The sequence below is a fragment of the Physeter macrocephalus genome, chromosome 11 (assembly GCF_002837175.3).
Source record: "Physeter macrocephalus isolate SW-GA chromosome 11, ASM283717v5, whole genome shotgun sequence".
Classification (NCBI taxonomy): domain Eukaryota; kingdom Metazoa; phylum Chordata; class Mammalia; order Artiodactyla; family Physeteridae; genus Physeter; species Physeter macrocephalus.
Genome location: NC_041224.1, coordinates 49,369,993 through 49,396,804, shown reverse-complemented (window position 1 = coordinate 49,396,804; position 26,812 = coordinate 49,369,993). Strand labels below are relative to the sequence as shown.

At 35.8% G+C, this 26,812-nt stretch overlaps 1 protein-coding gene across 5 annotated transcripts in view; it reads left to right on the top strand.

Moving 5' to 3' along the window:
- Nucleotides 1–26,812, top strand: part of RFX7 (regulatory factor X7) — a 157,868-nt gene that overhangs the window by 55,827 nt on the left and 75,229 nt on the right. Inside the window, exons 1-2 of one of the 5 annotated variants that reach the window (XM_028496314.2) lie at nucleotides 3,829–3,861; nucleotides 18,948–18,987. The exons of the other annotated variants lie outside the window; for them this stretch is intronic. The gene's annotated coding sequence lies outside the window, so the exon portion shown is untranslated. Of the gene's footprint in view, nucleotides 1–3,828; nucleotides 3,862–18,947; nucleotides 18,988–26,812 lie in introns of those variants that run through there. 5 annotated transcript variants of the gene reach the window in all.

The window sequence follows — 26,812 nt, the reverse complement described above, 5'->3', positions numbered from 1 at the left end:
TTGATGGGTTAAGTTTTGTTGTGATAGTGTATTTTTTGTATTTGGGTTGCTAGACTTCAGGAATTAAAGCCACAATAATAGTTTACATTCAGGTTTGACTTACAGACTATAAGAATTTGTTTAAATGATAGCTTTTTAAAATACTTTATGGGTTGGTTTTTGTTGCTGTAATGTGCTTTTTATGTTTGGATTGCTGGCCTTCAGGCGTTAAAGCCACAAAAATAGTTTAAATTTAGATTGTGTTTTTAGTTCCTTAGATCTTCTCTTAAACATATGAGGGAAGAAGTATGCAGCTACTGAGACTACTGGAATAGTACTGACTTCTTTCATGGAAGTGTTTATTAATGGAATGTTCCCTAGGCTCTAGAATATTCAGTGATTCTGCACTGTTAGATTCCCCAGAATGTCACTGTAGTTAGTCCTCTTTCTGTATTTGTGATATCAGAACTTTCTTATTCAGGTTCAGGTCTTCACTATAAGCTAACATTTTTTTGTTAGGGAGTAAGTGTCTGTAGTGTCTGGTGCTGAAATAGTATGTGATCTTATTAGCTTATGATATTATTATTAGTTTCTAGGTAGGTGAGTAGATAACAGTACTTCATAGGAGAACAGGTAATTTTATCAGTTCAACTGTGCCTTTCTAACCTAATAGTTAAGAAAGAGGACTTTGTGGGGATGTTTTCCCCTTTTTTTCACTTACCTTTATTATCTTTTTTTTTCCCACAGTAACACTCTGAAGTAGATAATCTTGTTACTTCTCTTTTACAAATGAAGAAACTGATGCCCTTGCGTTTACTTCAAAAAATAATTATTGAGCCCATGCTAGATATAAGGGATACAACATTAAAAGGACATGTTGCCTTGCCCGCAAGAAATTCAGTCTGTTAAAATAGATTTAATAGTGCTCTTAAGATCTAGGGAGGTGGTGATTGGGGATGGAGGGGTGACCTTACCCCCACCCCCCAGAGCATTTTCTGAATCTTCCATCTCTGGAGTCTCATTGTTTATATCTATCACTCAGTAACTATTGCATAATTACTCTGTGCTAGACCCTGTCTGAGTGTCAGAATACAGTGGTAAACAAGACAGATACAGTTGCTATCTAAGACCTCCTGCCCTTTTTTTTCAGTATCTGAGATAATGTTGGAGGATTATTCAATTTTTTCTGTTCATTGAGAAAATTGAGACAGAAGACTAGTATAATTTATTAAGTATGGCATTTATAAAATACTAAATAAGAACAAAAAGGGTTTTTTTAATCTTTTAAGAGTTCAGAAGTGTTTATATTTTAGCATAAGTTTTAAAGTTATATGTATTTGATTAACAATATAGTAAGAGCTCTGTCTTCATGAATCTTACATTTTATTGAGTGAAGTAGACATTAAATGAATGGTAAAATAAATAAACATTATAACTTCAGATAACAATAAATACTATTACAAAATTTTTAAAGGCAAAAGGAGACAACTGATGGTGGGTAGGATAACCTCAGATTGGGTGATTAGTAAAAGTCTCTGAGGAAATGACATTTGAGAGAAGACCTGAATAATAGGAAGCCAGTCTTGTGTGAAGATCTGCCAGTGACACATACTAGGCAGAGGGAACAGAAAGTACAAAAATTCTGAAGCAGAAATGAGTCTGGGATGTTTGAAGAATACAAAGAACCCAGTATGCTGGAACTTATGAAAGGAGGAGAGGATGATAGGAGAAAAGTCTAGATAGGGCTTATTTAGCTATGGCAAATAGTATGTATTTTCTTTCAAGTGAATGGAAAGCCAATTAAAAGGTTTTAAGTAAGAAAATAGTATGATCTAGTTTTTTTGTTTGTTTTTGTTTTTGAATACCTTAGCTGTTGTTGGAAAATGGGTTTGTAGGCAGACAAGAGTAGAAGCCGGAAAGCCAGTTAGGCTATTGGAAAAGTCCAAATGAGAATATAAGGCTCTTGCTCAGATGATGGCAGTGGAAGATGGGGGAAAAAAATAGATGAATTCAGACATATTTTCAATATAAACCCAGTAGGCCTTGCTTGCTGATGTATTGACTGTGAAGGGAGAAACAAAGAGGAATTAAGGGTAATTTCTTTTGGTCTAAAGGATTTCCTTTAGTATTTCTTACAAGGTAGGTTTGCTCATAATGAATTCGCTTGATCAGGATTTATCTCTGAATGTCTTTATTTTACTTTCAGTTTTGAAGGATAGTTTTCCTGGAGATAGAATTCTTAATTAACAGGGTTTTGTTTTTTTTTAAATTTCATCTCTTTGAATATGTCATTCCACTGCCTTTGGCCTTCATTGTTTCTGATAAGAAGTCAGTCATTAATCATGTTGTTTTCTGGTACATGCTGAGTTGTTTTTCTCTTATTGCTATCAAGATTCATTCATAAATTCATTCACTGTTTGTTCACTCACCCACCTACTCTTGCTTTCAACAGTGTGACTATATATGTAGGTGTGGATCACTTTGTGTTTATCCTACTTTGGATTTGCTGAGTTTGCATGTGTAGATTAATCTGATTTGGGAAGTTTTCAGCCATTATTTCTTCAAATACTTTTTCTGTCCCTTGGATTCCCCTCTCCATAGGAAGCTGCCATTACACAGCTGTTGAAATGATTGATTTTATCACTCTAGTCTCTGGGGCTTTGTTTCTTTCTTTCTTATTATTTTTCCCTGTGTTCTAGTTTCTCTATTTTTATTAAGATTCCCTATTATTTCATTCCTTGTCATCATGTTTTCCTTTTTATGTTTAAACACAGTCAGCCTCATCCATGTGGGATAGGTCATAGGAGAAGCCCCCAAGCAAGAGTAAAACAGACTCACAGTTAATACCTGAAGTTCAGCAGTTTTTAAAGACCAAAGACTTCTCAGTTTGTTGCCTTTCACAGTTTCCAAAGCCCTAAAATCATTCTTTTTGACAATTTTTCATCATTTTAGAGTTATTTTGAGGAGAGGATTTGCTGGCTATTCATTCCATTTGTTCTAGATAGCTCAGCTTTCTCACATAGATTTTATCATGTTTTCTTCAAGAAGTTTTATAGTTTTAGCTTTTTCTATTAGGTCTGTGAACCATTTTGATTTAAATTTTCTGTTTGGTATAAGGTGAACTGCAGTGTTTATTTTTTACCATATGGATAGATATCCAGTTGTTCCAGCATCACTTATTGAAAAGTCTACCCTTCCCCAATCACCTGCTATATCAAAAACCATTATGCGTGGGTCTTTGGCTAGAGTCTCTTTTTTCCATCAATTGCTGTCTCTTTCTTTATGACATCACCACACTGTCTTGTTTACAGTAGCTTTGTCAAAAGTTTGACATCAGGTAGTGTGATAATTCAAATTGGTTTTGGCATTTCCATATAAATTTCAGAATAACCTTGTCAATTTCTTTCAACAAAAAAGTCTACTGGGATTTGTTTGTGATTACAGTGAATTTATTGATAGATTTGGGGCCAGTGGACATCCTAATGACACGTTTTCTAATCCATAAGCATAGTATATCTCCATATTAGTGGATTCTTCTATAATTTCTCTCAGCAGTGTTTTCTAGTTTTCTGTGTATAGGTTTTATATATATTTTGCTTAAATTATTCCTAGATATTTTAAGATTTTGGATGTTATCACAAACAGAATTAAAAAGTATTTGTTATCCAATGTTTTGTTGCTAATATTTAGATTGACCTTGTGAGTATGCAGACTTACTAAATTCTCATATGAGATGTAGAGTTTTTTGGATTTTCTACTAAATCAATCATATTATCCATGAATAAAGAAAAGTTTAATTCCATTTCAGTCTAAATGTCTATTTATTCATTTTTCTCACTTTATTCACAGCTAGGACCTTCAGTTCAATGTTGAATAGAAATGGTGAGAATTGGATTTCCTTCCCTTGTTCTCAGTCTTAGGAGAAAGCCGTTTATTCATTCACCTTACAATGTGATGTTAGCATTAGCTTTTTTATGAATTCTCTTTTCAAGTTGAACATGTTCCCTTCTGTTCCTATTTTGCTAAGAGGATTTTTATCAAAAATACATGTTGGATTTTATCAAATGATTTTTCTGCACTTACTGAAATAATCACATGGTACTTCTACATGATTCTGTTAACAAGGTGAATTACACTGATGGAGTTTCCAAAATCAACCATCTTTGCATTCCCCTGGTAAACTCCATATGGTGCATATATTTCCATATGTTGTGTTATACTGTTATATATTGCTACATTGGATTTGCTGTTTTTTTTAAGACTATTGTCTGTGTTAATCAGGACTTTTGATCTGCTGTTTTCTTATAATGTCTTTTTGTTTTTGCTCTCTGGGTAATGTTGGCTCATGAAATGAGTTTGGAAGTGTTTTTCCTTTATTTTTTAAGGGATTTTTTTTTTTTTTTTTGTGGTGTGCGGGCCTCCCTCTGTTGTGGCCTCTCCCATTGCGAAGCACAGGCTCCGGACGCACAGGCTCAGCGGCCATGGCTCACGGGCCCAGCCGCTCCGCGGCACGTGGGATCCTCCCAGACCGGGGCGCGAGCCCAGTTCCCCTGCATCGGCAGGCGGACGCGCAACCACTGCGCCACCAGGGAAGCCCTAAAGGGATTTTTTAAAAATTAATATTATTTCTTCTTTAAATGTTTGGTGGTTTGTTGTTTTGTTTTGTTTTGTTTTTTTTGCCACACTGCATGGCTTGTGAGATTGTGAGATCTTAGTTCCCCGACCAGGGATTGAACCCAGGCCCTTACCTGGACCCTCGGCAGTGAGAGCTCAAAGTCCTAACCACTGGACTGCCAGGGAATTCCCTCTTCTTTAAATGTTTATGGTAGAGGTCACTAGTGAAACTATCTGTGGAAAAGGTTTTAGTTACGAAATCAGTTTTTTAAATTATTATAAGGTTATTAAATTCTTAAAATTTTTCTTCATGCAGTTTTGGTGTTTGTGTCTTTCAAGGAATTTGTTCATGTTTCCTATGTTAGTGAATTTGTTAGTGTAATGTTCGTAACATTCCCTTATCATCTTTTACTATCTGTAGGATTTGTAGCAGTTTCCTTTCATTTCTGATAATGGCCATTTGTATCTTCTTTTTTCTTGATTAGCTAGTTTTAAAAATTTTATAAATAAAATTAGTTATATTAAATAATTTTGTTACTTTGTAAATAAACTTTTGGCTTCATTTATTTTCTTTCTTGATTGTCAGTTTTCCATTTTGTTTCTTTCTCCTCTAATATGTGTTATTTTTTTTTTCTTCTGCTTTACTTGGCTTTAATTTACCCTTAGTTTTCTAGCCCCTCAATAAGGAAATTTTAAACATTTTCTTCTTTTCATTGTAAGCATTTAATGCTACAAATTATCCTCTAAGCACTGGTTTAGCTACATTCCATAAATTATGTTGTGTTTTCATTATCTTTCAATTAAATTTTTTGCCTATTTTCCATTCTGATTTATTCCTGTACCCATGGAACACTTAGATATAGGCTGATCAGTTTCCAAATAGTTGAGTGTTTATTGAATCTTGTTTATGGTATATCTTCGTGAATGTTTCATACGTACTTGAAAAGAATGTATATTCTAGTGTTATTGGATGGACTGCATGCTCTCTCTCTCTCTCTCTTCTATAGATAGATAGATAGATAGATATAGATATATAAACTGATGTATGTATATATCAGTTGGTTATTGTTTTTCAAGACATATTTATCCTTACTGATTTTTTTTTTTTTTTTTTACTTATTTCAGTTATTGAGAGGGATGCCTAAAATCTCGTATTTGTGATTGTGAATTTTTTTTCCCTGATCTTGTCAGGTTTTGCTTCATGTATTGAAGCTGTTAATAGGAGCATAAATTTTTAGGATTTTTATGTATTCTTCATGAATTGATTCTTTTATTATTATGATATTTCTATTTTTAACTCTGGTATCATTTGTTGCTTTCAAGTTTGCTTTGTCTGATATCACCATAGACCCTCCATCTTTCTTCTTCTTCTTTTTTTTTTTTTTTTTGCGTTATGCGGGCCTCTCACTGTTGTGGCCTCTCCCGCCGCGGAGCACAGGCTCCGGACGCGCAGGCTCAGCGGCCATGGCCTACGGGCCCAGCCGCTCTGCGGCATGAAGGACCCTCCCGGACCAGGGCACAAACCCGCCTCCCCTGCATTGGCAGGCGGACTCTCAACCACTGCGCCACCAGGGAAGCCCCATCTTTCTTATAATTAGTGTTTGTGTGGCATATCTTTTTTCGTCCTTTTACTTCTAAGCAATCTGGGTCTTTGTAGTTAAAGTGTTTTGTTGTTGTTGTTGTTGACATCATATGCTTGTCTCTTTCTTAACCAGTTTGACAAGTTTTGTCTTGTGATTGGTTGAATGTATGTATACCATTTTGCTATTTATCTTCTTGTAGTGTAGGTCTACTGTTGATTAATTCTCTCAGTTTTAGCTTATCTGAAAAAGGTCTTTAATTTCCCTTCATTTACAAGGGGTACTTTCACTGGGTATAGGATCCTAGATATTTTTTCTTTCAGCATTTTTGCAATGTAGGTCCGTTTTCTTTTGACTTGCATAGACTCCACTGAGAAGTTTGTTGTCATTCTTAACTTGTTTTCCTGTGTGTAATGTGTTCTTTTTTCCTCTGGCTTCCTTTAAGATTATTTATTAGTGGTTTTCAGCAATTTTATAACCTTAGTATGGTTTTCTTTGTTTTTGTCCTGCTTGTGGTTTACTGAGCTTCCTCAAACCTGTGGGCTTATAATTTTTCATCAACTTTCAAAAATTTCCAGCCGTTCAAATACTCTTCTTTGCCCCCTTCCATCCTGGGACTCAAACTATGCTTACATTGCATTCCTCAGTAATTTTCCACAGGACACTAAGGCTATGTTTATTTTTTTCTCTTTTTGCTTCATTTTGGATAGTTTATATTTCTTTATTATTATTATTATCACATTCCTTAATCTTCTTAAAGTGTCTAATCTGCTATAATTCTATTCGGTGAATTACCCATTTTAGACTTTGTATTTTTTAAGTTCTAGAAATTTCGCTTGGTTATTTTTTTAATATATATCCTCCGTTTCTTTCCTTGTTATATCCTTGGGCATGTTTATAATAGCTATTTAAAGTCCTTGTTTGCTAGTTATATTGTCTCTAAGTCTCTTTTTATTTACTGAGTTTTTGTTGCAAATATGGGATCTTGTTTTTCTGCTTCTTTCCATATCTAGTAATTTTTAGTTTAGTATTTATTTAGAATGTCTAGATTTTGTTCTCTTTCTTTAAAATGTATTGCAGTTTTCTTTGGCTGGCAGCTAAACTACTTGCAGATTAGTTTGATCCTTCTGAGACTGTGTTTAAGCTGTGTTGTGGCAAGTCTAGAATAGCTGAACTTTAGAGTTAGTTCAGCTTTTATACTAGAATGTTACCACTCTAGTGTCTGTACTGCATTCCTTGGGTGTTGACTGAGATCTCTCAGTGCTGTCTGATTGGAATTTGAACATGTCACAGTCAGTTACAGTTCCCTGGTAGTTCTTTTCCCAGCCTCATGGAGTTTTCCTCTACCCATATATAGTTTAATACTCAGCAGTAGATTCCAAATCTACGTAGGGATTTGTATAGATTTTGAAGGTATTTTTGTGTCTTCCTTCCTTTTGGTACTTTGCCTTCTCAGACACTGATCTCAGAAACTGAACTGCTTGGGTTCCTACTCCCTATACCACAGTTCAAAAGTTGCCTTCAGACAGAATCATCTCATTTATTTTTTTCGCTAAAAACATTCCATCCAATGACAGTAGAATATACAGCTCTGTTTTCAGAAAATGGACAACAAATGTGCTCTTTTTAACTTTAGCTTCTTTAGCTAAAGTTCCTAAAGTCACTTCTGTTGTCAGCAGATGATCTCACCTCCTACTTCTCTGAGGAAGTAGGAAGATGCAGTGTAGGTATCCCACAAAATTAAAACCACTTTGTATTCCCAACTCAGTAGTTCCTCACTTCTGTACCATGTCTTCCTTCCCTTCCTCCCAACAGAAGAAATATCTTTCTGCCTATCTGAAGGTTGATCTCCGCCTTCTAGGCCCTGGATACCGTCTTTTCCTGTCTCTGAATTCATTTATTCTCTTCCACCTGTTCTTTTATGCTCTCATTTTCTACTGACCTTTTCCCATTAATAGTTCAGTGCTTAATTTTTTTCCATCTAAAAAAAAATCCTTCCTGAAACCCACAACCCTTCTTTAGCTACCACCCTGTCTTCCTCCTTTCTTTTGAAAGAAGAAAGTCAAGGCTTAGTCAAAGTGTTGATTGAATTCAGTCTCTCCTCTGAAACTTGTGTTTATTAAGGATACCATGACCTCTCATTGCTAAATATAATGGACAGTCTCAGTTCCTAACTTTACAACCCTTTTTCGGTTGACTCTGTTGACCGTCCTTTTACCCTCACTTGTTTAGTTCATTCTCATTCTTTTAATTCATTAGATACCACACTATCCTGGTTTTCCTGTTACACCTTAGGCTGTTCCTTCCCAGTTTCTTCAAGGTCCTCTGTGCCTCAACCTAAGTCCTCCGTATTCTGTCTGTATTTGCCCATGGTCATCTCATCTATTTTGATGGTTTCAATTAATCTCAGTATACTGATGATTCATAATTATACATCCCCAGGTTAAGCTCTAGACCCATACAGCCAAACTGTTATCAATTGACCAATTACTAAGATGTCACATAGGCACTTCAGACTGAGCTTTTCCAGAACCAGTCTCACTGTATCACACCCCAAATTCTGAACATATTTCTATGTTTCTTATTGCTGCTGTAACAAATTATCATAAATTTAGTGGCTTAAAACAACACACATTTATTATCTTTTAGTTCTGCAGGTCAGCAGTCTGACACAGGTCTCACCTAGATAGAATGAAGGTGTCAGGAGAGCTGTGTTCCTTTTGGAGGCTCTAGGGGAGAATCTGTTTCCTTGCCTTTTATAGCTTTCAGTGGCTGCATCTTCAAAGCCAGCAATGGCTGCTCAAGTCTTTCTTACACTGTATCACTCTGACACATCTCTTTTTTGTAGTCAAATCTCCCTCAACTTCCCTCTTACTAGGACAGTTGTGATTACATTAGGCCTACTAGATAATCCAGGATGCTCTCCCCATCTCAGGGTCCTTAATTTAATCACATCTGGAAAGTCTCTTTTACCATGTAAGGAAACAGATTAACAGGTTCTAGGGATTCAAGGATTAGGACATGAACATCTTGGGGGGCCATTATTCTTTCTACCATATTGTCTTAGTGAATATACTCACTCATCCAACCTAAAAGCCTGGTGGTCATTCTTGTTTTCATCCTCTTTCTCACCTGCCTCACATCTAGTCAGTCACCAAGTCCTATCACTTCTGTCTTCATAATTGCTCCATTTTTGTCTGTCCCTACTGCTACTACATTAATCCAGATCATTGTACTTGTTGGAAATACTGCAGCTATTTTTCTGCTTCTCATCTCTCCACTTTTATTCCATTCTTCACAGTATCATTACAATCATCTTTATGAAATGTGAATCTGTGTATTTTGCACTCTTAAGACCTTTTGCTGGTTCCCCATTGTTCTGTCTTTAAGGCATTGAAGACCCTTCTTCATACTCAGGCTTTACTTTTCTTATTTAATGTCATCTTTCTCTACTCCCTCCACAGGCTGTCAGCAAGCTGTAATGAACATTTGTGGAGTAAGAAAAGAGAATATATACTCTCTCAGTCTAGAACAGCAATAGCCATTAGAACATTCTGTGGTGGTAGAAATGTTCTGTATATGCACTATTCAGTATGGTAGCCAGTAGACACATGTGGCTATGTATTAAGCACTTGAAATGTGGCTAGTGTGACTGAGAAACTGAACTGTTAATTTTATTAATTTAATTTTAATTTTAAGTTAAATAGCCACAAGTGGCTAGTGGCAACCTTTTTGGATAGTGCATATCTAGACAGTGGTTCTCAACTGGTTGCAGTTTTGCCCCCCAGGAAACATTTGACAATATCTGGAGACATTTTTGTTTTGCTACCAGTTGAGTGGGTAGAGGACAAGTATGCTGTTTAAACATCCTGTAAAACACAGGACATCACTTTATCAGCCCAAAATTGTCAGTAGTGTTAAAGTTGAGAAACTGTCTAGACTATCCTCTCTTTTTTTTTTTTTTCCCTCTATCTAGTTATATTTTAAGATTCATCTTAGATATCACCCCCTCGGAAAACCATCCGTGATTTTTCAGGTTTGAGTCTGATACATCTTCTGTCCCCTAATGTCCTGTGCTTACCTTTATTTGTTTTATGTAGTCACCTCTCTGATAGTCATAATCAGCATTTTTATTTGTTCTTGGCTTCCTGAGTGTAGGAACATATTGAAATATGCCCAAAGGCACATGAGGATGATCAATAAATATTTGTTAAATGTATGAATGAGTATAATCTAACAACTTAATTTTTAAACATATTGCAATTTAAAATGTAAAGAAGTGTTACCACCTTCAGTTGAGACCTTTTTAGAGACCATATACTTAATAAAACATTTGAATTTATTTGTTGGAATTACTTCACAGTTTGCCCATAAGAACAGAAACTGGTCTCATTCCTGTAGAGGGAAAGAACTTTTTTTTTTCCTGGCATTCTCCTCTTTTCCCCTGTTCTTCTCAGCTTAGGTATTTCTCTTCCTCCTACACTAACCTGTTAAGAGAGAACCAGCCGAAGCCACTCCCACTCATCCCCAGAGTACAGATGGGGACCTGAAACTTTATTGTATAGACTCAGGAAGGATTTAAGCAAGTAAAGTGGGGTAAATATTTCAGAAACTAAGAGAAACTGGCAGCATAACAGAATGGCTCAGAGCTGAGGCTATAGAATGACACAGTCATGAATTTGAATCTTTGCCCCTACCATTATTGCCATTATTGTCTGATTTTGGACAATTTTAACCTATTTTAGTTATATTTTTAAAGGTGATAATAATAGTACCTAAGCCACTGAGTTACTGTGAATATTAAAGGAAATAACAACTGTACTTGTTTCAGGCATACTTCAGAGATGCTGAGGGTTTAGTTCCAGACCACTGCAGTAAAGTGAATATTGCAATAAAACGAGTCATACAAATTTTTTGGTTTCCCAGTGCATATAAAAGTTATCTTTATGTATATGTATGGCTGAGTCATTTTGCTGTGTACCTGAAACTATCACAGCATTGTTAATCAGCTATACTCCAATATAAAATAAAATGTTTTAAAAAGAAGTTATTTTTATACTATACTGTAGTCTTTTAAGTGTGTGATAGCATTATGTCTAAAAAAAATTGTACATACCTTAATTGAAAGGTACTTTATTGCTAAAAAATGCTAACCCTCATCTGAGCCTTCAGCAAGTCTTAGTAGTAATATCAAAGATCTCTGATCACAGATCACCATAACAGATATAATAATAATGATGGAAAACTTTGAAATACTGTGAGAATTACCAAAATGTGACTCAAGACACAAAGTGAGCAAATAAGATTGGGAAAATGGTGCTGATAGATTTCCTCAATGCAGGGATGCCACAAACCTTCAAATTGTAAACACAATATTTGCAAAGTGTGATAAAAGGAAGCTCAATAAAAGGAAGTATGCTTGCAATATAGATACAGTGCCTGGCACATCGTAAGCACACATGACAGCTTCAGTTGAAGGTGTTGTATGTGTAAATTGTTAATGTGGATCTAATTGACTTTATTGCCACAAATTTATGTTTCTAGAAGTCTAAATGTTAGGGATAACATTTTATGTTCATCATCACAAAACTTACCATTTAAGAATGAATGCTTACCATATGGAACCAATGAGGGGAGAATATTGAATCCCTCAAACATAGACAGTGGAAGACAAGAGAAGTTGGGAATCACCTGGCTAAAGCTGCCTGGAAGCCAGAAGGTACATATTGTAGAATAGCTGCCAGTATCAACACGCTATGCTCCCTCCCCCTTCAGGCCTTTGTAGGTGCTGTTTCCTCTGCCACCTGTGCCCTTCTCAGATTTCTTCACTTGGATAACTCCTAGTCCTTTTGGACTTGGCCCAAAAACCCTTTTCGGAATGCTTTTTATCTATTAGGAATGCATTCAGTTGCAGATAACAGAAAACCCCAACTATTGGTGGCTTAAAGAAATAAGAGTTTGTGTCATCTAATAAGTCCAAAGTTAGGCATCCAAGAATGGTGCAGTAACTCAGTAATGCCACTGGAATCCTAGGCCCTTTGTTTTTTGCTGTGTCATCTTTTATCCTGTCATGTCATTGATGGCTGCTGCACTTCCGTGCCTTCTGTCCAAATGCTAAGGCAGGAAGAAGGGAGGAAGGGTCAAAGGGCTTTCTTCTAGGGAAGCTCTGTCTTTGTTTTCAGTACACTACTTCTGTTTCAAAAACCCACTTCAGGAACTTCCACCTCCAGGGTAATGTCACTTGGGTGCCTCTAGCTGCAAGGAAAACTAGGATATGTAGTATTTTGTTTTCTAGCCTCTATACCAGAAGAAGACTAAAAAGAAGGTGGTTAGCAATATACGTCTGAGTCCAGCCTGTCTGCCATACCTTCTCATGTTAAGGTCCTCTGCTGTCATGCACCTTATAAATAGCTTTATAACCCCTATTAAAGCTCTTACCATATAGTATGCTTATCCCCAGATTAATTGGTTTTCTTCCCCAAGAATAAGCTTTTGGTAGTAAGGACTGTGTCTTACAGTCTTGGTATCCTCAGTGCTTAGCACAGTGTCTAGTACGTGGAAGACACTCAGTAAATATTTGCTGAATGATTATCCACAAACAATAATTATCAAAAGGAATGTATAATATGCACATAACATCCCCAGAGTTTCTTTATACGTGTTGTTGTTATTATTATTAACATTTATTGAGTATTTATTATCATGTGCCAGACAAGTGCTTTACATATTTTATCATTCAGCCTTCATAATTTGCCTATGAGGTTAATCTGTTATCCTCATTTTACAAATGAAGAAACAGGCTCAGACAGGTTAAGTAACTTACTCAAGGTCATAAAACTTGCTAATTGATAAAATTAGGCTTTTAATCCAGATAGTCTGACTCCAGAGCCCAGGCTTTTAAAAAACTGTGATATACATAACATTTTTAAAGTCTCTGAAATATTAGGTTATTATATATGAATTTTTAAGAATTCTACTTCTTCATCTTCCTATAATTAAGAAATGTTCCTGAAAGTAATTATCCACTTTGAAAATAAATCTGAAAAGAAAAAATGAAAAGCTGTCCTCATTATCTTACTGAATTTTAGTAGTCAGTAATTCTAAATTCAGTCTCTTTTTTTGCAAGCAGGTTGCTTGAATGCCATTTTAAAAACATAATATGCTCATTAAAACAAAATTGCTAAAACGATTTCAGCTATTTAAATTGATTACAGTTGTGAAGACTATGGTGCCGTGAAATATGCTAGAAGTGAAAAATAGAAAATTGTATCTGTGCTATTTTTAAAGCCTAGTATTTTGCCTGCTTATCAGTAAAGGCAAATCAAAAATATTTGCAGAAGCATAATTGTGAACAGAGTTTTTTGTTAATATTTTAATGCTTTTGCGATAAAACAATTGCTTTTTACTTAATTTTAACAATAATCAACATGACTTAGACTAAATTTCTCATGAGTTGTAACAATTTTAGATCTATAATGTCATTATTCATTTATAAAGCTGATCCAATTATATTTTTCATAGCCAGCTTAATAGTCAAGGCAAAAATCTTACCATTGATATTTCCAACCCCCTAGGATTAGCTAGACCTCAGCAGAGTTTGAAAGCTGCTCATTCCATATTACCTAGGGCCCTTATTTTAGTTGAATGAAATTGAACTACCTGAAAGCTATAGCGAGGCCTAAAACGTGAGAGAAATAATTCTGAATGTTTGATGGAGAAAATGCCTGGTTTGGTGAGGCTCAACCACAGAAGGATGGGAAATAATAGTTAATTTCCCAAAATATGGTCCTTGGAAGAATAATTCCATAGGATGTTAATATGCAAAAAAGGTTCCAAAAGTCAAATATGTTTTGTGAACTCTGGATTAAACGATGTGTTAAGAGCTGTTATTAATAAGCTGCTGTGTATCATCAATCCTAACAAATATTCAATATATACAAGACTTTTTTCCCCTCATAAAACTTCTCATGAAACTGATGTTCATGAGAAGACACACTATTTGGGAAGTGATTGATAAAACTGATAGGGTAAGTTTCTGCACTAGAGAGAGAAATTATTTTCCATGTGCCATCAGAACTATCAGGATATTGAGAACTTCCTGATTATATTACTGTATATTAGGTGTGTATCCTACCAGGAAGCAATCTTTCACCAGTTCTAATGTTCAGGTCCCCTATATTGATTAGTTGTGTTGGAGTTACTAGAACTAACAAGAGTTAAAAGAGGGGGGAAAATGACCATATATTTTGGTTCCCGTTAGGAAAAGCTAATGTAAATATTAAAACAAATACCATTTCGCTTATCAGGAAATCAGTTGAAAGCAAGAAGAAAACTATTTCTGTCTCATGGACTGGGCAATTCAACAGCAATCCTAGTAAGATTATAGATAAGAGTAGACAATCTTTGTTTACATTTTTTCCCATCAGCTGGAAAGATAAAAGGCTTAAAAGGAGGAATAAGGGAGGCTAAGTACAGTTGACCCTTGAACAACACAGTTTTGAACTGCTTGGGTCCCTTATATGCAGATTTCTTTTGCTAAATATGGTACTACAGGATCTGTGGTTGGTTGAGTCCCCAAATGCAACTGTGGTATGGAGGGCCAACAGTGAAGTTATTCTCGAATTTTCAACCACAAGGATGGTAGACACCCCTAACCCCCATATTGCTCAAGGGTCAACTGTATTTTAGATCCATTTAAGTCCATATTTTAAATGTCTTAGGAAGAATATACTGCCTTACTTCTAGGGCTCTCTACTGACCAGTATTCTAAGAGAGGACTCTTATGTATTGCTAGTTACTTCTAAGTTTAATAAATGCAATGTTGGCGAGTTAACATGGCCTAATAAAGCATGTGCTTTACAGAGCATTCTATGCTCTGCACCGAGAAGGCCAAGTAAACTCAGCTGGGCAGAAATTGAACATGTCTAATGAGTTCCTTGCACAGATGAGTCTAAAGGCTTCTTGACCTAAGTCTGCTATACTGGGAGAGGGCGAGTTATATTCATGTGAGTTGAACCAAGGAGAACTTTCTAGGATTACCAGTAAGAGAGAGAAATTGAAAGTGATGTGAGGTTGCCAAAATGCCTATTCCTTCTGGAGGGCTAGAGAAACTTGAAATTTGGTGATAGATGCCATCATTCAGATTATTCTGTAGTGAGGCAGGTTCCCTACAGGGGAGAACTCTCAATAGGGTCCTCTTGCAAGGGAATACAGTAGAAAACTTGAAAGGTGAGATTGTAGTGAATCAATAGTCAGTGTGTGTTAGGTTCTGAATGCTGATTAAGTAATCCTTCAGTACTCTGCTGTCACCTCCCACCCATGCTGGACTAATGTTTGTCCTCCCTGGGGGAAATGAACAAAAATTAACAGTCTAAGCTATGTTCTATAAAAACTTTCCTTCTGTAATGTACATCAGAGTCTATTATTAGATGAATCCTAAGAACCAACTTTCTGGGCACACGTGAGTTGTCTGTTATAAATGCTAAAACCTGAAAAGAGAATCACAATGGAGGTACTAACTACCCCATCTGAAAAACCCTGTTTAGCACAGTAATAGGTTGGTTAGAAAACAGGTGGGGGGAGAGCAGGGCAAGCAATCTGTCTGTAGCAAGTCTATTCATTTATCATGGATATCTATGTGGAGGTTCAACATTACTTACATTCTCACCAGGGTCATATCTGGAACATTGCAGTAGAGAATATTTCCCTGGGTATAACCTTTCCAGTATCATTTCATCTTGGCTTATAGCATCTTATTCATATAGCTTACTCTGAATTGAAGTACTGTACATTCCAGAGATCCTGGATTTTAAAACATGTGGTTGCTCAGGTATGGACTGGATGGTAATAGCAAGCAGGCCTGGTCCAGCAACTCAAGCATCTTGGTGCTTATGGCCCTGGAAGGAATCAACCCTTAACCCTGTAGACCCGAGGAGCTAAACTGGAGACCCACAGACTAGCTCCATTCCACAGAGGTGTTTCCTTTGGCCCACGGTAACATTTTCTAAATTTCAAATTGGTTGCCATATTTCAAATTTAAAATTTTAAAATTGGGAGAGTTCACAGAAAAAAATCAGGTGTCTGGCCTCTCTGAAAACTTGGGACACTGATGAGTCTTTATTTCTACATGATGTGTATTCTCCAATTTTCTTGCATTTTCCTGCCATGTATTTAACTCCTAAACATATATATTTTTCTTACCTGTAGTCTAGTTTAATCATTTGCATTACCTACCTGGCATTTGAGCTTGTGACCTCTGTGTTAGATCCTTTGGGGGCAAGATTTTCCTGAGAGCCATTCATCACAGGATTGGAGGAGCCATAATAGTACGTATGAGGACAGATAATGAGAAGGCAGCCTCCATTTTTGTCTCTTAGTAATGTGGCCTCTTTACTGTCAGTTCTTGCCCTGCCTGGCCATTACAACAGTCAGTCAGTAGAAAGCAAAAGTAGGGTAGAACAAAGAATAATGGTAAAGATTTTTGAGAACCTTTCCTATTGGTTAGCCACTGTGTGAAATGTTTTATCTTCATACTTTCCTGTGAAACCTTCTCTGACCACTCTAGTTTAAATTGTACCCACTACCAATACTTATTCTTTATAGCATTTATCATTATCATGTAACAGATGTTCTACTTTTAAATTTTATTGTCTGTCTCCCTGGTACTAAAATGTAAGGTCATGCATGTCTAAAGCATAGTTGGCACTCAATACTCAATGAATGAATGAATGAATATAATCTCATTTAATTTTTTAAACTTTTCAAATCTATCCCATAGTTAATGTTTTAAGTTAGAAGCCAGTTCTTTTAATGTGCCTACTGCTGAAGTGGTTGGATGAGAAGTAAAAGATATTTGAAGCAGGGTGTAGGATATCTGCTTCCTGAGAACCAGACTAATGTTATTAGAGTGGGACTTTCTAAGACAGATGACACACTCCCAGAAATAAATTCGAGTAACTTGCTCAAGGGAGAATTTTTCACAAAAGGCACACCTCCTCTCCTGCCCTCCAGAGATATATGTTATTGAGGGGGCATGTATGAGGTGTATACAATTTGAAAAGACTTCTTTCCTCCTTTATGGAAGAAAGCATGCTTTCTCACCTCAAATCCTTGCTATAATGAATACTAAATGACGACCAAGGTCAATTTCCTGACCCAGTATTGATTGAAACTAAAAATTTTGTTTGGACTATCTAATTAAAATACATCAGACTTGAAAAAGGCTCGTTGTTAGAATAAAAGATAGGGTTTATCATGTGATATAGCACTGGCGTTACTTTTAGTAAAGACCTAGCTTAGAATCTTTTTCCTTTCAACCACTTGGTGGAGAGGAAATGAGTAACTTTCAAGAGAGCTACTTTTGTGTAGATTTTACCTGTCCTGGCAGGGGTTGGGGCATGGTGCTTGCTGACAGAGGCGCTGGATTTAAATAGCTGCATTTGCGTTGTTTTTTGAGTATCACAAAAAGAAATCATCTGTATAAGGCCATGCCATCCATTCAGAGGAATTTGAACCCTTTATTCTTTTTTATTTACATCAAGTACATGAGTTATTTTATCCCTCGGTATGGGAGGACAATATAGTTATGTTTTTGGTTTTTTGGGGTTTTCTCCTGTTAGGAATTCAAGTGGACTAACTTGCCGCTAAGGCCCAAATCATGAGTTCTGGTTACTTTTCTCTTTCGTAATTGTAAAGAATGCCTTTACCATTGTCAGCTAGCTTTCAGATTCATTTTATTGTCACTAAGAGGAATAGGATAGACCAAGATGGCAATCTCTCACCCATTTACCTGAAATAAGTCCAATTTTCATTAGTACCTTTATATTCAAAGAATGATATAATACACAATAATGCATTTTGATAGAAAACAAATGAATTCTTATAGTATTCTAGTTTTTCTATTTTTGCATTTTAAGTTATTTTCAGACTTACAGAAAAATAAACTAAGGGGGAAAGAAGGAAAGGTTACTAGGAGCAGAGACAGGAATTAAAGAACTAACTTTTCCTCTGTGGCCTACACCTTAGTTGAGGCTGTAGCTTGTGATCTTGAAGAATCAATTAGAACAAATCCAGTTTTTTGGAAACTTAATAGTAGCTGGGCTCCCAGGGACTATCGTTTCTTTCCATGCTATAAAAACAAAAACAAACAAACAAAAAAACTTTAAACACAGTGACTAGAAAGACCTAAACCTTATCCTTCTTGCTAGTGCCCTCAGCCTCATCCCCAACCACTAGTAGAACCCTAGGATCTTTTCAAACAGCATACAGAAACATTGATAATAACCTTTGCCTCACCTAAATGAGCTAGAGAAAGATTACATGATCATTCCGTGATGCTCACTTTTTGTAGCATTTAACTATGGGCAGAAGTATTGTCCCTAGAGATGGCTGTCATTTGAATCCTGTTTCAAAGGGACTCATATCTATAGGTTTATGTACCCTCTGCCTATTTGAACCCTAGCAATATGCCCTTGTCTCAGCATTTCATTTGGTTTTTAGTCATCTGGGCATTTATGTAGCTGTGGTACTTGCTACCATGTTATTCATTATTTCAGTTTGAGGGATTTAGCTTCCTTTTTTGTTAAGCCCTAAAAAAAATATCAAAGAGTATATTTTAGGGCACGTTTATAAAAAATGACCACATGGTTCTCTTAGCAACTTAGGAAACTGAAAATTGCTGAAAATTAAGAATTCTAAGCAAAACGAATTGAAAAATAGAGTCCTATACCTTGACCTTTTTCTCTATCTTCCTTATTCAATCCTGTGGAAGGACAGCTTTCACAACTGCTGGGGCCTGAGAGAATGTTAATATCAGGTATGTTCATTGTTTCCATAAATTTTTTAAAAGGCTATAGAATAAGGTTCTACTTTCCCCCTTCAAGTCCTTCTGTCAGTGATGCTGGTGAAGAAAGAGGCCTTTTAGTAACTGTGCTCTGGAATCAGTGTCTCTTGTCGGGGAAGAAATAATTAGAATTTTTTTTACGTTTTGTTTTTTGTTTTGTTTCTGAAGTTTACAAAATTAAAAAACAAATTCAAGTCTGATTATCCTGTCATTGTATATATTTTCCCTCCTTACCTGGTAACTTAACTGAAGAAACTGTCAAACTGGAGAATTTAAGTTTCTGGATTTTAAGCTAACTGTTCTAAATACAAATTTAAATTAAAACTTCTTTTAAAACCTTTTTCCGATACTAGTTTGAAAAGTAAAATTTAAAGAAGTAATCATGAATTTGATACCCTGGTAGGTCATCTTCCATCAAGACTCCGTGTTTGTCAACCTGACTAGTTCCTTGAAAGGTGTTTATACATCTCAACAGGAGAGTTTCTGCTTCTTTTGGAAATAAAGATAATGATCCATTAAGGATTTGCATGAAAGCTCCTCAGTTAAGTCCTCACTTGTTACCATCTTTATAACCATCAACCCTTCCCCAGTTTTGTGACCTTGTAAAAAGAAAACAGACAAACCTGAATAGCACCTGAGAGGAAAGTCTCATAACAACAAACACATCACTGCAAAGAAATTTATTTCAAACAGGGAAAACCTTTTTTAGTAATGTTTGAGAAATTGTGGGGTAAACCTGATTCAGGATGTTCCCTGAAAGCCGGAGCAGATCTCTCCACTCAGACTACCTTATAACTGTATTCTATGCCAGTAAATAGTGGGAACGTTTTTCCTTACCATCTGCTTGAAGGTTTTCAAGTTCTAGTAATAAGACATTGAAAATTCTACCTTGTTCTCTGCAATTCATCTGGTATGTTTTGACAGTTTGGAGGTGGATGTCCTGAGCAGACAAGCTGAAGCACTAAAAATTAACTCAGTTTTCTGAAATATAGAATATTGTTTCAGGTATTTTTTTAACAGTGGAAGACAAATGGAAAGTTATACATTTTTTTCCAAGTCCAACCTAGGGAAAGCTTTTATTTCTGACCTGTTCTGCTTAGATTGATTCCTTTCCCTCTAGTATCACAGTTATCAGAAATATTTTCTAACTTCAGTTACATCTTGATGGCTCAGAAAGGAATAGTGTCTTCATTTTTCTGCACTTACCCTGATGAAAGTCAGTGCTGGTGGAACATTGTCTTCAGTAATTTGTGGTCAAGTCTGATGCTCACATAAAATCTAGGAACCTTTCTCTTGTGGTATACCTCTTAAGTTAGTGGAGGTCACCAGGCAAAATATTTCCTAAATTTCTTAAGATACCTTGCTTTTTCAAATAAAAGATTCTATACTTGTTGATAGAATTTGAATTATAAACTCTTTTTCCAAAATCTGACTTTAAGCAAGTATATATTTCAAAATAATATTTATGTAATAATAATACCTATTATAGGTACCTTTTATAAATTTCTTTTAATCCTCACAAAAATTTTATGGGCATTTTATCACTGTTTTACAGACTTGAAAATTAATGCTCATCTTGCCTAATATCACAGAGCTAATGAGTGGAAAATCTGGAACTCTTCTGATTCTGTATCCTGTACCTTAGCACTTATATCCTACTGTTTTAGATAGATTAGCTTTGAAAGGTCCACCAATCAAGCTCAAGTAGCAGCTGCTTTATTCATCTATAATATATGATATAGGTCCTTTATCCTTATTAGCTATTAATTTATCAATACGAGACTTGCCTATTAACCTCAGATTTCTAAAAGTTCCATCAAAGCTGCTTTATTACTACACTAATCAGTTACTGGGAGATATTCCTATATGAAAAGTCTGTTTCACAAGTTCAAGGAGGATCAGTGAATCATACATTTTGCTATATGATCCTCTCAAGGATAAGTTGCCAGATTTTTTCTAAGTTAAATTCCAACTCAGTGAAAGTTGTTTTTAAATACTGAAAGTAAAAACGGCATTATTTTTAACCTTTAATAAACAAGAATCCCATAATAGATGTGGCATGAAAATTAGAATTGGTGAATCATTCAATAAATTATACTAGGAAAATTAGCTAACCTTGTGGAAAAATTTTAATTAGGTTTCTACTTCATAACTTATAGAAAAATAAATTTTAGAGGCATTAAGTACAATACCTAAAGACCTAAATGTGAAAAACAAAACTTTAAGAAGAAAACATGGGATATCTTAATGACTTTGGGATAGAGAAGGATTTCAAAATAAGACACAAAAAGCACAGATTATAAATGAAAAGATTGATATATTTGACTGCCTGGAAATTAAAAACTTCTCTGCATCTCAAGACTCCAAAAACAAAATGCAAATACAAGCTACAACTAGAGAAGATATTAGCAACACGTCTAAGCAATAGAAGATTAGTATGTGGGCTACATAGTAAATATTCCCATTTTTAAATGTGTAGTTCCTTGAGCAGTGGTTCTTCAGATGTGATCCTCTGACTAGCAGTATCAGCATCACTGGGAACTTTTTAGAAATCCAGGTTCTCAAGGTCCCTGCTCCAGACTACTGAATCAGAAACTGTCATCTTTAACAAGCTCTCCAGGTGATTCTGATGCATGATAAAATTGGATAGCCATTGTATTAAACTCAAATGGTAAATAATATGATAGTATCATTGTCAATCAGAAAATGTAAAATAAAACAGTGAGATACTTTTTCATACTTATAAGATTAGGTAAAATGGAAATCTTAAGTTTTAACAAGGATGTGGAGAAATTGTAGCATTGCTGTTGGAAATATAAATAGGCATAACAGTTTGGCGAGCAATTTGGGAATACCAACAAAGCTGAAGATGTGCATCTTATATGACCAAGTACTTCTACTTTTAGGTAGGTTCGTACTATAGAAAAAACTCCCACTCAAGGACACAACAGTCACAAATAAAAATTTTTATTGCAGCACTATTTGAAATAATGAGACTTTATAACAACTGTCTGTCATAAAGAAATGGATAAACTGGTTTCAGTCCATATGACAAACACTACTGTATAATCTAAAAAGTGAAAGAATTCTGAAGCAAATATGGCAAAAAGTTAGCATCTTTTTAATATGGATAGTGATACATGTGTACCTACTTTGTATACTTTGGTTGAAATACTTCCTCATTTTAAATTTAAAAATTAAATGGGGTATTAAAATATTAAAAGGAGTACCATCTGGCTCTGTCTTACATTTCAGGATTCTGCTTCAAAAGGTGATTGAGTTTGGATAAACCAGAATCTTTGATCTAGTTGAGGGGGGAAGGTGTAACTAGATACTGAAAAACTTTTTTTTAGCAATCAATAAATGCAAATTAATTGAGTATAAATCCCTGAGTAATTGCTATGGCCCAAAGTAAAGGGACAAACAGGCATATTATAGGACCTTGTGTACAAAATCGATTAGAGTTGAATTTTTTAACTAGGTTTTTTTTTTTTTTTTTTTAATAAAGTGGGAGAGAGCATGAAGGCTGTATATTGTATGTTCTAAACTGGTACTTCTTAACTTTTTTTTAGCCCATGTCTCATTTTGATAAACATAAATATCTTATATTCTTGGTTAATATAATTTTAAATTTCAAAATATATTAAATACTATTCTAAAAATGAGTGAATGAAAGCTTTTGTGATTAGAGAGGAGCCCAGTTCCTCTCTCAATGTTTTTATCTGCATATCTAAAAGTGATCTTCAGTCCTCTCAGAAGTGCTAGGGGGAAAGGTCTGACTTGCTATATTAATCAGGATGGGCAAGGCTATGCTGCCGAAACAAAGGAAGCTTGAAATATCCGTGGCCTAACCAGAAGAACTTATTGTCATTCACACTACATGTATAGCACAAATCATTGGAGGACCCTGTTCCACGTAGTCCCTCAGGAACCCACATTGGCAGACATTGCCATGTTGTAGCCTCACCACTGAAACACAGGACTGCCAAGGTGCCACAAAGGGGGATAGGATATAGAGGTGACACATTGGTTCTTAACTATGTCAGCTGAGAAATGAAATGCATCACTTGTGCTAAGTGCATGGCCCTAAACTAACTGCAGAGGAGGCTGAGAAATGTAGGTGAGCAGATGGAATATTTGATGAACTGTCTCTGTTCCTTATTCTCTTCACTTTACCTACACCTCATAGAAAGAATTAGATAGCTCCATGCTCCTCGTTCCTCGTGTGAATATTCTTTATCAGCCAAAGTTTCAGAGGGGAAGGGCATTAAGAGTGGTAGAATTCGAACACAAAACTCCACCTTGATCCTCCAAAAGTAACTGGATCTTGTATATTTTGCTTTACACCTTTAATTTTCTCTGGATCACATGATATCAAAGTGAATGTTGAATCTGGTTGTTTGCTATATGCTTTTCTGTCTAGGATGTGAAAGAGCAAAGCACTATCTAGGTCATTTGCAACATTAAGTCTAACATTGCTTTGTTTTCATACCCAAAGTTTCTGAAAAACCAGCTACATAAATGTATGCTTATGTCAATGGGATGATTGACACACAAGGTCTGCTTACTTACGGGGAGGTAAACAGGGAGATTTTTAACAAAAATTCTCCAAAGGGGTTTCCTGGAATGTCTTTGACATCTAAATCAAACTTTAGTTCCAAGATTCCTTGGATATCTTCTTGCAAAGATTGAACTGTGTGAGAGAGAAGTCCCCATAAGCTTTTGGGCAAGATTTTCAACTACAGTAGTGGGAAATCATCACCTTAGTTCATTCAACAGACTAGATAATATTTGAGGTTCCGCCTAAACTTGAAGACATTTTCAATAACTTTGCTTTGAGAACTTCTTCAACTCAAGAAAATGAAGACTTTTAAGACTAATGAGTAGAGATGTTGTTGTTTGTCATTTGAAGTTTCAGGTCAGATATTCTGATATATCTGCCAAATATGCCAAGCGCTATTAAAAATTGTGATTTTTTTAATTGTAAAATACACTTAACATAAAGTTTATCATTAGTGATATTTATTATAGTATATTCACAATGTTATGTAAACACTACCTCTACCCAGTTCTAAAACATGATTTCATCACCCCAAAAGGAAACCCATTAAGCAGTCAGTCCTCTTACTCCCCTCCCCCCAGTCCTTGGCAGCCACTAATCTTTCTCTCTCCATGGATTTGACTGTTCCGGGTATTTCATAAAAGTGAAAGCATTTGATATGTGGCTTTTTGTGCCTGGCTTCTTTCGCTTAGCATAATGTTTTCAGGGTTCATCCATGTTGCAGCATGTATCAATACTTCATTTCTTTTTATGGCTGAGTTTTTAAATTATAATTTTTAAAAAATTTATGCAGTTGGTCTTTTTCCTAATACTCTAAAAATAGAGCAGCTTTGTCCTTCATTTCATAAATGCATCAGACGTATTTCTTTTTGACAACCAATGAATCTCCACTTGGAGCAGAAAACTAATTCTTTATTTTTTGGCGGCATTGGGTCTTCGTTGCCGCGCTCGGGCTTTCTGTAGTGGCGAGGGGGGCTACTCTTCGTTGCAGTGCGCGGGCTTCTCGTCGCGGTGACCTCTCGTTGCGGAGCACGGTCTCTAGGCACGCGGACCTAAGTAGCTGTGGCACGCGGGCTCTAGAGCACAGGCTCAATAGTTGTGGCGCATGGGCTCAGTTGCTCCACGGGCGGCATGTGGGATCTTCCCGGACCAGCAATCGAACCCGTGTCCCCTGCATTGGCAGGTGGATTCTTAACCACTGTGCCACCTTGGAAGTCCAAAACTTTTATTCTTGATGTTTAAATCTTTACAAAGTATATTAAATAATCTGAGGTTTAACATACTTGCCAAATGATAGTCTTGCCTTGATAATCAAGCAAGGTTAAGGTCTTCTACACCGCTGATCATTGTTTTGGAAGCCAGTGATTAGCCGTAAATGACAAGTGTATCCAAAACCAAAAATCCTCGTGGTGAACTCAGCTTTGCTGGACTGGAATGCCATCACTATACACTTGCGTCGTTTTGTTCTCATTTGCTTCATAGAATTTTGATAATCACTTTTAGTAAACTCCCCAAATTTTTTCTTCTGTGTGTTGAGTCCTACATAACAAATAAAAGAGTGATTGACAGTAGTAAGTTTTCATTGTTTGAAAGGCAAAAAGGGGGGGGCAGCAGTGAGTTTGATTTTTTTCAAAATTATTCTGTCTTTAAATCTCTTTGACACTTTATCCTAATTTGGATTATCTTCTGAATTCCTTCTGGAATTTCTTCTCTGTTCTTTTCTCTAGCATATATAAAAATTGAAAACTGTAGCAGCCAAGGTTTCTCCAACAATATGAAGTTATTTTATTCTTAGTCATCAAAAATGATGTGTTTTTCGTTTGATGTTTTTTAAGTGAGGTATAACTGACATAACATTATATTAGTTTCAGGTGTACAACATAATGATTTGATACTTGTATATATAGGCACACCTCATTTTATTGTGCTTTATTACACTTTACAGATACTGCATTTTTTATAAATTGAAGGTTTGTGGTAAGCCAGCCTGCATTGTCAGATGATGGTTAGCATTTTTTTAGCAATAAAGTATTTTTAATTAAGGTATGTACCTTGTTTTATTAAACGTAATGCTATTGCATACTTGATAGACTATAGTACAGGGTAAAGATAACTTTTATATGCACTAAGAAACCAAAAAATTTGTGTGACTCACTATATTGCGGTATTTGTTTTATTGAGGTGGTCTGAAACTGAACCTATAGTACCTCCGAGGTATGCTTGTATTGCAGAATGATCACCCCAGTAAATCTAGTTAACATCCGTCACCATACATAAGTTTTCTTACGACAGGAACTTTCAAGATCTACCATCCTAGCTACTTTCAAATATGCAATACAGTATTATTAATTGTAATCACCATGCTGTACATTATATCCCTATGACATTCATTTTATAACTGGAAATTTTTACCTTTTTGACCTCCTTCACCCATTTTCCCCACTCCCACTCCCACCCCCCATTTCAGTCCACCACCATTCGTCACTGTATCCATGGGCTCAGGGTTTCTTTATCTGTTTTGTTGTTGTTGTTAGATTCCACATATAAGGGAGATCATACGGTGTTTATCCTTTTTTGTCTCACTTATTTCACTTAGCATAGTGCCCTCCAGGTCCATCCATGTTGCCACAAATGTCAAGATTTCACTCATTTTTATGGCTGAATAATATTCCATTGAGAGAGAGAGTTTCTTTATCCAAAAAAATGATGTTTTTGTTTTGTTTTCTCAGACTTTGCCCATAATAATACTTATGGGTTTTTTGATAACATAATCTATTTTTGATTTAATATGATAGGCACTGTTGGGATTAAGTGGGTGATGTTAATAATGTTGAACAAGAGGTATTTTGGTATGATATTTATTTTATTACTTATCTCCATTACATCATTTTATTTTAACATCTTTATTGGAGTATAATTGCTTTACAATGGTGTGTTAGTTTCTGCTGTATAACAAAGTGAATCAGCTGTATGTATACATGTATCCCCATATCTCCTCCCTCTTGCATCTCTCTCCCACCCTCCCTATCCCACCCCTCTAGGTGGTCAAAGCACTGAGCTGATCTCCCTGTGCTATGCGGCTGCTTCCCACTAGCTATCTGTTTTACTTTTGGTAGTGTATATATGTCCATGCCACTCTCTCACTTCGTCCCAGCTTACCCTTCCCCTCCCCGTATCCTCAAGTCCATTCTCTAGTAGGTCTGTGTCTTTATTCCTGTCTTGCCCCTAGGTTCTTCA